Source organism: Myotis nattereri, assembly GCF_964212035.1.
Source record: "Myotis nattereri genome assembly, chromosome: 10".
NCBI classification, from domain to species: Eukaryota; Metazoa; Chordata; class Mammalia; order Chiroptera; family Vespertilionidae; genus Myotis; species Myotis nattereri.
The window spans coordinates 6,875,631-6,888,020 of NC_138085.1; positions in this window are offsets into that span (position 1 = coordinate 6,875,631).

Genomic DNA, 12,390 nt, shown 5'->3' on the forward strand with positions numbered 1-12,390 from the left:
CACTGGTGTTCGACTGAGTCCCCGCTTTCAAATCTTTTCGTTTTATTTCAACATTTTTTATTAAGGAATTACATATGTCCTTATCCCCCCATTGCCCCCCACCCCACTCCCGTTCATGACCTCAATTCCCTGGGCCTGTGTCCATTGGTTATGCTTATATGCATGTATACAAGTCCTTTGGTTGACCTCGATCCCTTACTCCCACCCTCGCCTACCTTCCCTCTGAGGTTTGAGCATCTGATCGATGCTTCTGTCTTTTGTGTATATATAATCAAAAGGGGAATTGTTGGATCATATGGTGATTCTAGGTTTAACTCCCCACCCCCTTGCCAATTTATCTTGAAATTTATTGTTGAAATTATTATAGATGTCCCTTTCTATCCCCCATTCATCCCCTCCACCCTGCCTAGGTTTAATATTTTGAGAAACAGCAAATGGTTTCCCATAGTGGCATTTTTTACTTTTCCACCAGTAATCACAGGGTTCCAGTTTCAACATCCTCACTTATTTTTTTCATTGTTTAATAAATCAGTCATCTCACTAGGTATGACATGGTATCTCACTGTGGTTTTGATTTGCATTTGCCTAATGATTAAACATGCTGAGCACTGTTTCATGTGCTCATTGGCCATGTACATATCTTTAGAGAAATGTCCGTTCAAGCCCTCTGTCCAGTTTTAAATTGAATTGTCTGATCTGTGGTTGTTGAATTTAGCAAAAACCGGCATGAGAGCTGCACTCCCACCTGAAATGTCCCAAATCTACGCTGTACCTATTATTGACTCAGCTTCCTTTTATGAAATCCCATCCTCCCAGTCTCTAAAAGCAGAGAGTACTTTATTTTATTTTTATTTTTTAAATCTACATTGTTGAAAGTATTACATAGGTCCTCCTTTCCCCGCATTAATCTCTTCCGGGCCACTCCCATCCCCACCCCACCCCAATAGTATTTTCATACTCTCCCTTACTCCTGATGTCTCAGGACTTGCACATTCCCTCAGCTCTGTCTCTCATCTCTGTCTTCTCTCTTCAGAGCCAATCTTTTTCCCCTGAACTATCATAGAACAGTATCCTTGACAAGAGTCTCTCTACTCTCCAGCCAATCCTACACATCCTACATATTGCCACCAAAGTCATATCTTCTCAAAATACAGAACTGAAGATGTACTTTCCATTTTAACATCCTTGACAGGCTCCTTCTGTGTACAGTGTAAATTTCAAGTTCCCAGGTACAAACAAGGCCCTTCAGTTTGGATCCACTCAGCACCTGCAAGCATCTCTCCACAACCAAACCTTGTGTACATCCATTCTGAACTTAAAAACATCATGTTTTTCCATAAATAGTTTGGCTGATTCGCTCTGCCTAGAATGCCCTTCTTTTACCAACTTCCAGTTCAATCAGCAACTTCTTTGAGAAATCCTTCCTTCAGAGCCAGTCCCCTGACTCTCACCACACTGTGGACACACCGGTATTATGTGGCATTTTAATTTATCTGCATACAGCATTTTAGTTATCTGTTTATTTGTTCAACTAAATCTGAGTCACATACACCTGGTATTGATTCCTAACCAAAATATAAAATATCTTCCCGCATATAGTAAGAAGACTAAAGAACAATATGTTTTCCAGACCAAAAGGACTGAAATTAAAAATCTTATTGTTCTATTTACAAGCAGTCTTAAGATAACGGAGACAAAAGAGACAATTCATCTCACTGCACATCCATGGAATCTAGTAAACATGCAATCATCCTTTGGAGAATTTAAGATGGAAACATAGAAGCAAAGAATGAGTTTGATCCCGGCCAGCATGGCTCTGTGGTGCATCGACCAATGAACCAGGAGGTCACAGTTTGATTCCAGGTCAGGGCATATGTTTGAGTTGCAGCCTCGATCCCCGGGAGGCAGCCAATCAATGATTCTCTCTCATCATTGATGTTTCTATCTCTCTCTCCCTCTCCCTTCCTCTCTGGAAAATAAAAATACATATTAAAAAAAAACAAACCCTTGTTGGATATCATCATGCCACTTTCACAACTATACTAACCATATGGTTACGGGGGGGTGGGGGGGGGCGGAAATATCATCAAAATGGTCACTGGGGCCCTTGCTGGTTTGGCTCAGTGGATAGAGCATTAGCCTGTAGACTGAAGGGTCCCAGGTTCAATTCCAGTCAAGGGCACATGCCCAGGTTCCGGGATCAATCCCCAGTAGGGGGCGTGCAGGAGGCAGCCGATCAATGATTCTCTCTCATCATTGATGTTTCTATCTTTCTATCTCTCTCCCTTCCTCTCTGAAATCAATAAAAATATATTTTTAAAAAAATGATCACTGGCTTCAACACTCCTGGACAGAAATGCTTTTACACATGCCCTCAAGTTTAGGAATAATTCAGTTTATCGTTCCCAGTATATTGTTAGAAGGGTACAATGTTCTTCAGGAAACAGTTAATGGGGGAAAACACAAAAAGGCAATGTCCAGGTACCAAGATTGCAGTGCTAACCACTAAGGAATTTAACATTAGTCAAAAAGTCTTGAAATCTCTTGTCAATAGCCCAATAATTAATTCAACTGCTATAAATATATTCTCCCCTGCCCCAAAACTTTTTATTCTAAAAATACTCAGTAAGAAAAGTTGAAATAATACAGTGAACACCTGTTTCATCTAAATCTAACAGTTGTTAAGGCCTAGCCGGTTTGGCTCAGTGGATAGAGCATCGGCCTGCGGACTGGTCCTGGGTTTGATTCCAGTCAAGGGCACATACCCAGGTTGTGGGCTCAATCCCCAATAGTGGGCATGCAGGAGGCAGCCGATCAATGATTCTCTTCTTACCACTGATGTTACTGATGTTTCTCTCTCTCTCTCTCCCTCTCCCTTCCTCCCTAAAATCAATAAAAAATGTTTTAAAAATAAACAAATAAATCTAACAGTGGTTACCCTTATGCCATATCTGCTTATGTGCATGTGAGGGATTTGACTGGGGGATGATGACTACCTGAAAATCCCCCACATCATGACTTCATCATGCATTTCCCCAAAATAAATATTCTCTCCTAGACACCACAAAACCATCATCTGGCCTAAGAAAAAATTTTTCTAACATCACCTAATATTCAGTCCATTTGCAACTTTTTCAAATTTTCCCCAAAATGTTTTTTTAAGACAATTTTCTAGAACCAGGACTCAATCAAAGTTCATTCAAAATGGTGCAAAAAATATTGCATTTGGTGATGTCCTTTAGTCTCTTTTAACCTAGAATAGGCCCCACCTTTTTCCCCCTCCATGACTCTTTTTTTTTTTTTTTTGCTTTCTACTACTGTTCTTTTTTTTTATTAAATAAATCTTTACTGTTCAGATTATTGCATTTGTTCCTCTTTTTCCCCCCATAACTCCCCTCCATCCAGTTCCCACCCCACCCTCCTCCCTCACTCCCCATCCACTGTCCTCATCCATATGTGCACGATTTTTGTCCAGTCTCTTCCCACATCCCCCTCACCCCTTTGCCCCCCAAGAATAGCCAGTCCACTCCCTTTCTATGCCCCTGATTCTATTATAATCACCAGTTCATTCTGTTCATCAGATTAGTCACTTGATTTTCACATTCACTTGTTGATAGATGTGTATTTGGTGTTCAAAATTTGTATCTTTACCTTTTTCTTCTTCCTCCTCTTCTTAAAGGATACCTTTCAGCATTTCATATAATACTGGTTTGGTGGTGATGAACTCCTTTAGCTTTTCCTTATCTGTGAAGCTCTTTATCTGACCTTCAATTCTGAATGATAGCTTTGCTGGATAAAGTAATCTTTGTTGTAGGATCTTGGCACTCATCACTTTGAATATTTCTTGCCACTCCCTTCTGGCCTGCAAAGTTTCTGTTGAGAAATTAGCTGACAGTCGTATGGGCACTCCCTTGTAGGTAACTGTCTTTCTCTTGCCGCTTTTAAGATTTTCTCTTTGTCTTTTGCTCTTGGCATTTTAATTATGATGTGTCTTGGTGTGGTCCTCTTTGGATTCCTTTTGTTTGGGGTTCTCTGCGCTTCCTGGACTTGTAAGTCCATTTCTTTCACCAGGTAGAGGAAGTTTTCTGTCATTATTTCTTCAAATAGGTTTTCAATATCTTGCTCTCTCTCTTCTTCTGGCACTCCTATAATTCGGATGTTGGTACGCTTGAAGCTGTCCCAGAGGCTCCTTACTCTATCTTCGTATTTTTGTTTATTTTTTATTTTATTTATTTATTTTTTTAATTAAATCTTTATTGTTCAGATTATTACATTTGTTCCTCTTTTTTCCCCCCATAACTCCCCTCCTCCCAGTTCCCACCCCACCCTCCGCCCTCACTCTGCACCCACTGTCCTCATCCATAGGTGCACGATTTTTGTCCAGTCTCTTCCCGCATCTCCCACACCCCTTTCCCCCGAAGAATAGTCAGTCCATTCCCTTTCTATGTCCCTGATTCTATTATGATCACCAGATTATTTGTTCACTTGATTCTTAGATTCACTTGTTGATAGATGCATGTTTGTTGTTCATAATTTGTATCTTTACCGTTTTCTTCTTCTTCCTCTTCTTAAAGGATACCTTTCAGCATTTCATATAATACTGGTTTGGTGGTGATGAACTCCTTTAGCTTTTCCTTATCTGTGAAGCTCTTTATCTGACCTTCAGTTCTGAATGATAGCTTTGCTGGATAAAGTAATCTTGGTTGTAGGTTCTTGGTATTCATCACTTTGAACATTTCTAGCCATTCCCTTCTGGCCTGAAAAGTTTCTGTTGAGAAATCAGCTGACAGTCGTATGGGTATTCCCTTGTAGCTAACTTGAGTTTCTTTCTCTTGCTGCTTTTAGGATTTTCTCTTTGTCTTTTGCTCTTGGCTATTTAATTATGATGTGTCTTCATGTGATCCTCTTTGGATTCCTTTTGTTTGGGGTTCTCTGTGCTTCCTGGACCTGTAAGTCTATTTCTTTCACCAGGTGGGGGAAGTTTTCTGTCATTATTTCTTCAAATAGGTTTTCAATATCTTGTTCTCTCTCATCTTCTGGCACCCCTATAATTCGGATGTTGGTACGCTTGAAGCTGTCCCAGAGGCTCCTTACACTATTTTCGTATTCTTTTTTCATTTTGCTTTTCCAGTTGGGTGTTTTTTGCTTCTTCGCATTTCGAATCTTTGACTTGATTCTTGCGCTCCTCTGGTCTGCTGTAGGGTGTGTGTACAATATTCTTCATTTCAGTCAATGTATGCTTAATTTCTAGTTGGTTCTTTATCACAATATCGAGGGACTCATTAGATTTCTTGAGGATCTCACTACATTTATCAGTGGTCTCACCAGGCTTTTCGAGGGCCTTACTAAGTTTATCGGCAGCTTCTAGACCAGCCGTGGGCAAACTACGCCCCGCGGGCCGGATCCGGCCCGCTTGAAATGAATAAAACTAAAAAAAAAAAAAGACCGTACCCTTTTATGTAATGATGTTTAGTTTGAATTTATATTAGTTCACACAAACACTCCATCCATGCTTTTGTTCCGGCCCTCCGGTCCAGTTTAAGAACCCATTGTGGCCCTCGATTCAAAAAGTTTGCCCACCCCTGTTCTAGGCAGTTCTTGAGAGACCTTAAAAGTGTGGTTTTGAGCTCTATATCTTCCATTTCTGACATTTGCGTTCTGTTTCTTTGTCTCTGCATTTTTTTATCTTTTCTTGGTGCACCCACTAGTGGTCTTTGGGCAAAGTCTTGTTGTAGTTAAGCCTTGATTGTTGTCGGCAATAGTGGGGGTGATTTGACCTCCAGGCTAACTGGCTATGAGAGTCAGCTCTATCTTAGTATTTTTGGATTCTTTTTTCATTTTGCTTTTCTGATTGGATGTTTTTTGCTTCTTCGTATTTCAAATCGTGGACTTGATTCTTGCAATCCTCTAGTCTGCTGTTGGGAGTCTGTATAATATTCTTTATTTCAGTCAGTGTATGCTTAATTTCTAGTTGGTCCTTTACCACAACCTCGAGGGTCTCATTAGATTTCTTATAGATCTCATTAAGTTTATCGGCAGTTTCTAGAAAATTCTTGAAAAACCTTAAAAGTGTGGTTTTGAACTCTACATCCAGTAGTTTGCTTTCCTCCATTTCTGTCATTTGTGTCCTTCTTCTTTGTCTCCACATTTTTATGCTTCCCTGTGTTGATAAAGTGGTTTTCTGTGCTGAGTGTCCACTAGGGCCCAGTGGTTCAGCCTCCCCAATTACCTGAGGAGGACACTCTTGGTGCACCCCCTTGTGGTCTTTGTGCACAGTCTTGTTGTAGTTAAGCCTTGATTGTTGTAGTTATCACTGGGAGGAATTGACCTCCAGGTCAATTGGCTGTGAGAATCAGCTGTGTCTGCAGTGGGAGAACTTCTGTGCTGGACACACTCCTCTGGGGCAAGACTTGCTTCAATGGGGCTTTGGTGCTCACTGAGTCTGCCCCCTGAGTGTGTCCTTTATGGTTCCATGGAGCTGCAAACTGGATGGTTCCACTCTGACCTCTGGGTTTCCTGGCTCCTGGATCTCTAGGGAGGTGCTAATCTAGCCTTTGCCTGGGGCTATCCAGCAAAAGCCTCCCTGCAGGGATTAGGCGGGGCGGGTCCCATGGGATCAACAGGGCGGGGCTAGCAGTTATGGCTGCTCTCAGTCCAGCCCTCAGAGGCTCTGCTTCTCAATGTCCTGGTAATTGCTGCAAGCCCCTCAGAGAGAAAGCTGGTCTCGGGTTCTGACCTATGCCAGACAGTCCCGCTTCTCCCGTATGAGTCTGGGTCCCTAGAGACTTGCCTGGAACTGGAGCTCAGAGCCTGAGACTCCCTCCTGATTGAAAGGACAACCACGCCCTCAGCCGCGAGCTCGCTCCGCATGCACCTCCCCACTATAGTATTTTACTGCCATACTGCGTCTCCTCTGAGTCTCGGTATGCTTTTCTCTTTCCTTCTCCCTTCTAGTTGTACAATTTCCACTCAGCCAACCTTCCTGTGGTTCTGGATGGTGTCCGTTCCGTCTTTTAGTTGTATTTTTGAAGTGGTTGTTCGAGGCAGCAAACTCCAGTGTTTACCTATGCTGCCATCTTGGTTTCTCTCCATGACTAACTCTTTAAGGAGACCAGAATGTAGACTATCCCATATTCTGGATTTGTCTAATTGTATCTCATAGTGGTTTTTTCTTTAAGTCTTTATGATAGAAAATTTCAAATATATACAAAGTAAACAGAGTAACATAATAAATCTCCAACAGCCAGCTTCAATAATTCTCAATTTCTGGTGGTTCTTGTTTCATCTATACCTCCACCCATTCCTCATCTCATTTTACAAACTGATCCTCTAGCCCCCATACTTCCTATAACTGGAAGTTAGGTCTACATATTCATATCAAATATTTGGGGGAAGAAAACTGAGTAGATGACATCATGTCTCCATGCCACATTACAGCTGTAGGTATAAAGGAGTCCTCTGTCCCCTATCAGTGATGGTAACCCACCAGGTTGTGGAGGTGGAGAACAACATGCAGCTTCAAAGTAGAGATGCATTTGTTTCTTCACTTTGGGTGACACCTTGGTGCCATGCTAACACCTTTCACGCAATGGCATTACTATCCCATTTACAATCCTTGTCTGAATCAGAGGTTACACTGGAGTAAGAGGTTACACAGAATAGCGATTTTCAAATTCTACCATTCCTTCTATATTTATTAGCTGGTATTCTTCTTTAAATAAGGGTTTTCCTTTATTAACTGGAGATGAACTGCAAGGCTTCCTAAAAAGGCAGGGCAAATGCTTAATTCTGTCCCTTTAATTACTAATTTTTATTTGTTTCTATTCTTTTTTTATAATCAGTTAGAAATATATGTAGTTTACATATAAATAAATATACATATAAATTTATATATAAATTTATGAAATATAAATACATATATAAGTACATTTTCATTGACTTCAGAAAGGAAGAGATAGATAGAAACATCAATGATGAGAAACGTTGATTGGCTGCCTCCTGCATGCCCTCTACTGGGGATCAAGCCAGCAACCCAAGCATGTGCAATGACAGCAAATTAGATTTTTTTTTTCCTTTCCCTTACTCTCTGAGTATTTTTACTATGAACTTGATTTTTATTTATTCAACACTTTGCAACCAAATATAATCATGTGCTAATATATTCTTATACCCTTAAATTTAAGTCTTATAAATTTTCTTGGCAATAAATAATTAAATTACTCAAGTGTTTAAACATTACCATGAAATTGACAAGGAACAGTGCAAAAAAATGATGATATAGAAAATAATTGAAATGTTTATTTCCCTACCATTATCTTCACTACATGTTAAAACATATATCTAGCTACTGAGATCATTATATATTGTTTTTATTATTTCTGTTAAATTTAGGATAAAAGCTTTGTTTTTTAAAAAAAATTACTCAATAATCAATCAAATACTAAAATTCAAATCAACTCACCTGTTGAACAGGACTATCAACTGTAAAGGCCTTGTAAAGAGCCAATGCCTGGATTTTACTTCCTTTGCTCCAGATCACCATATTTCCAGCCACAGAGAGTTCCTCGTCATAATCCATTTCTCCAATTTCACTTCTGCCTCTCCTTAACTGCCAGCTTTCCTTAAAAATTTACATACGTAAGACATGTTTACGCGGTTTTTATTTCTTTTGCAACATTATGGAGCAATATTTATTAATTAAAATTGAACAGCAATCCAGATACAAGTCTCCTGCTCTGTCTGTGGAGTAAGGCTCAGTCCAAGCCAAACTCTTAGGTTTGGTGCCACTGATTAACAGAGGAGGGGGTGTGGGTGTATGTATCATACTGTATCTTACAGGATTTCAAAAATGGGAATTTACCTCAAGAATTCTCTATATTAAGTATTTTATTATTACGTTACCATTTTATGCTGCCAAAAACATAAATAAACAAAAACTAGACCTTACCTATATATCCAAAAACTAAACCAACAATCCTGGGAGACTAAAACATATGAAGCATATGGGGGGTGAAGCAGAGGGGGCAGTGAAGTGCACATGGGACACTGGGGGAGCTTACCCACCATGCAGACTTCCCTGCTTCACAACTGCATATACATTCACCTTCCTGCCCTTGTGCCAACCGTCAAAATGAACAGAAAAGAGAAAGGTTTGGATTCCTAACTACAGACTTCCGCTCCTGGAAATTTTGGTATCCCAAAAGGGATACAGAAATGGAATTAAGATGAGAAAGACTGACTGTTTAACATGCACTTACTTCTCATGCCCCTATTTAAAAACTAGTACTGTATCTACTTATGTGGCATTTCTTTTCTCCTCTAGAAACTTGTAAGTTTTTGGCAGCAGGGAACATTGCTAACTCCACTATCTAACCATCAAATAATATGAAATCTGGTCCCACATACTAAGTGAAGAAAAAGAGATTTAAATGGACCATAATCATAGTGACTCTCATTATAAATCCCTGAGTTATATGTCTAAACAGCCATGACACTGTAATACAATTAAGGTCATTATTTTTAGCTTTCATAAAAGTTACCAAATCTTAACCAATACCCTAGAAGTAGCATCATACTCATTTCTCAGTTGCATCTGGGTAGCCTTAAATTACAAGTAGATCGAATCTCTCTACATTTCAAAAGCAAACTGAGAATCTTGATAAAACCTTCTGTTTTTCGTGGATTGTAACCTCCTGCAGGGATCCCACCAAGCCAGCAGCACCATCAGACGACCACAACTCAGAGGCTGGCTGCAGCTGCCGAAGCTGAAGGTTCAAAGCATTAGGGTGGTGTCTGCAGTGGTCCCGACCAAAAGGAACAAATTCCTGCAAATCCCCAGCTGCAATCATTGTTGCCCTTTCTTCAGAGAAGTTCAGCATGGCTTTCAGATATCAATATTATTTCTGTATGAATTCAAACACATTCTGGCCAGCTGTTGGAATCAAAACGAGAAGAAAATTATCAGAAGTTTACAGAAGAGCCATTAATCCTTAGATGAGTGTCATACAATCCTATCACGCTGTAGGTGTACAAGTAATCATAACATCAACGGGCATTCCAGATCTGATTCTTTCAGGTAATTAGTTACCATTTCATAGTTACCTTACACTATCAGTACATAATTAACATTACAGCTACATGTTAGTTGCTGACAAAATCAACTGTAGGAAATCACTGGGCTGAGAGATAAGCACTTATGTCTGACAATATTGATCCTACATTTCCTACTACTACTCACTAATTTCTCCACATTTCACATTTAATGATTTAGGCAAGTTTTACTTCGTAGTAAATGGCTCTCAACATTTAAGGGCATTTCTGTTCAAATGCTGGAACAACATTTAAAAAGCACACCTAACAGATCACTGGCATATTGAAATGAAACAAACAAAAACCACATATCATTTCTAATTCATCAAAAGTTGACCCACTTGGTGCTTTAAGAAACTAGTCAATGTCATCATTAATTGTGAGCCTCAATCCACCTAAACAGGTAATTGCAAGCAATGCCAATTTCTGGGGCAAATCCCAAAGACCAAGGCATGAACAAAATCACTGGCGATGGAACAGTCATGCTTGTTTGCAAACTTAACAGTTCTGGCTTTGAAAGAACACAATCTACTACAGTTCAGCTCATTACTACAAAGAAGTGGGCGAGCTGTGGGTGGAAAGAGCCCTCACCCCTTACTTCCAGAACATTTCTACGAACAGTCACTGACAGCCAGTCAAATTCGGCCATTGTAGAAGGTGGATGACAGTTCTGCCTCAGACAACTCTTATATGGAAAACGGTTTTGTGGCATAGCGGTTAAGCTGCAATCCTCAAATACAGGAATCAAAACACACATTCATGTCAGCACTAGACAACCTTTAAAAACAGTGTTGGAAATGGCTTTCACATCACAAACAGTTTAATATGACTTTGTTTCTCCTCTGAGATCTTTTTGGCACCAGCAGCTTTCTTGGCTGAAATATCTAAGGCTGTGGTTCCCATGCAGCTCCTCTAGGGTTGCAGTTATGTTTTCTGTGAATTAAGTGTTATTCCTGAGAGAACGGTTATGTCACATTCATGACACTTTTTCCTCCTTCTGATAAGTCAGTTTTGAGAACAGTTTAACTTGGGCCATGACTGAGATAGTGCCTGTGGGAGCCTAATCAGAGTATGCCAGATGTTCAAGGCCAATCTGAGCAGGAGAATCCTAATTGGGATGTTCAAGGCCAATCTAAGCAAGGACACAGAGATTGTACTGTACACACTGGGCAGGAGTACCTTACTATCACCCAAATACTGATGTCACTGTTGGGCAGGAAGCCTTTGTGTCTAAGTTAGTATAAATGTGTTACTAACCAGCCAGTGGGTGGCTGCTTGGTATGGCTCCTGTTTGCTACTGTATTAGCAAGGGCTGCTTGGCGCAGCCACTGTGTGAAGCTACTTTGAAGAACTGTTTTGTCTGATGGCTCCTTGTTAGCAATGGCTACATGGCCTGCAAAAGAGACTCTCCTGCCCTAACCGCTTTGGCTCAGTGGATAGAGAACAGCCTGCGGACTGAAGGGTCCCAGTCCAGGGCATGTACCTTGGTTGCAGGCACATCCCCAGTAGGGAGTGTGCAGGAGGCCGCTGATCTATGTTTCTCTCTCATGATGTTTCTAACTATCCCTCTCCCTTCCTCTACGTAAAAAAAAATGAAAATATATTTTTAAAAAGACTCTCCTATATGCCTCTGTCTCTCATGTCCTCTTTGTCTACTGCCTGGCGTTCACGTGGGTACAGCCCCTGGCAGAGGACTGTGCACCCCACAGTGCCTTATAAAACTTACACCAAACACCACAAAATCCAGCCGGCCTTCCTATGTTCTAGTCAACAGGTTAACCAACATATTAACTCTGAGAGGAAGCCACAGAATCAGTAATTAAAGGATCGCCTGCACAGAACAATGGCCACTTTGTGCTGATTAGTATATTTAGATCTTTGCAGCCCCAACTGTGTGTGCGCTTCCTGGGGGCCCTATAACAGCACCGCATTGAACTGATGCGCTCCCAGGGAGACCGCGGCCTCGCTTCCTGGGAACAGGGACCTGCCAAGAGCACCCGAGGCGGCTCGGGGGGACCCGAAGGCACAGGAGGCACCGGAGCCGGGTCTGGGCGGAAGGGCCGCGTCAGGGGCCTCAGGGTCAGCGAGACCCGCGGGCTGAACTGAGGCCTCAGCAGCGCCAGCCACAGGGCGGGCCTGCTCTGAGCTGCAGCTGCGGAGACACCGCGCTCAGCTGGGAAGGAGGCTGGGGGCTGCGCGGGGAGGGGCGGCGCGGAGCCCATGCCACGCCGCCCGGGGCGGTCGGGTGGGGGGTCAGGGACACGCGGCGACCAGCAGCGCCACCGGCCAGGCCTCGCCTGA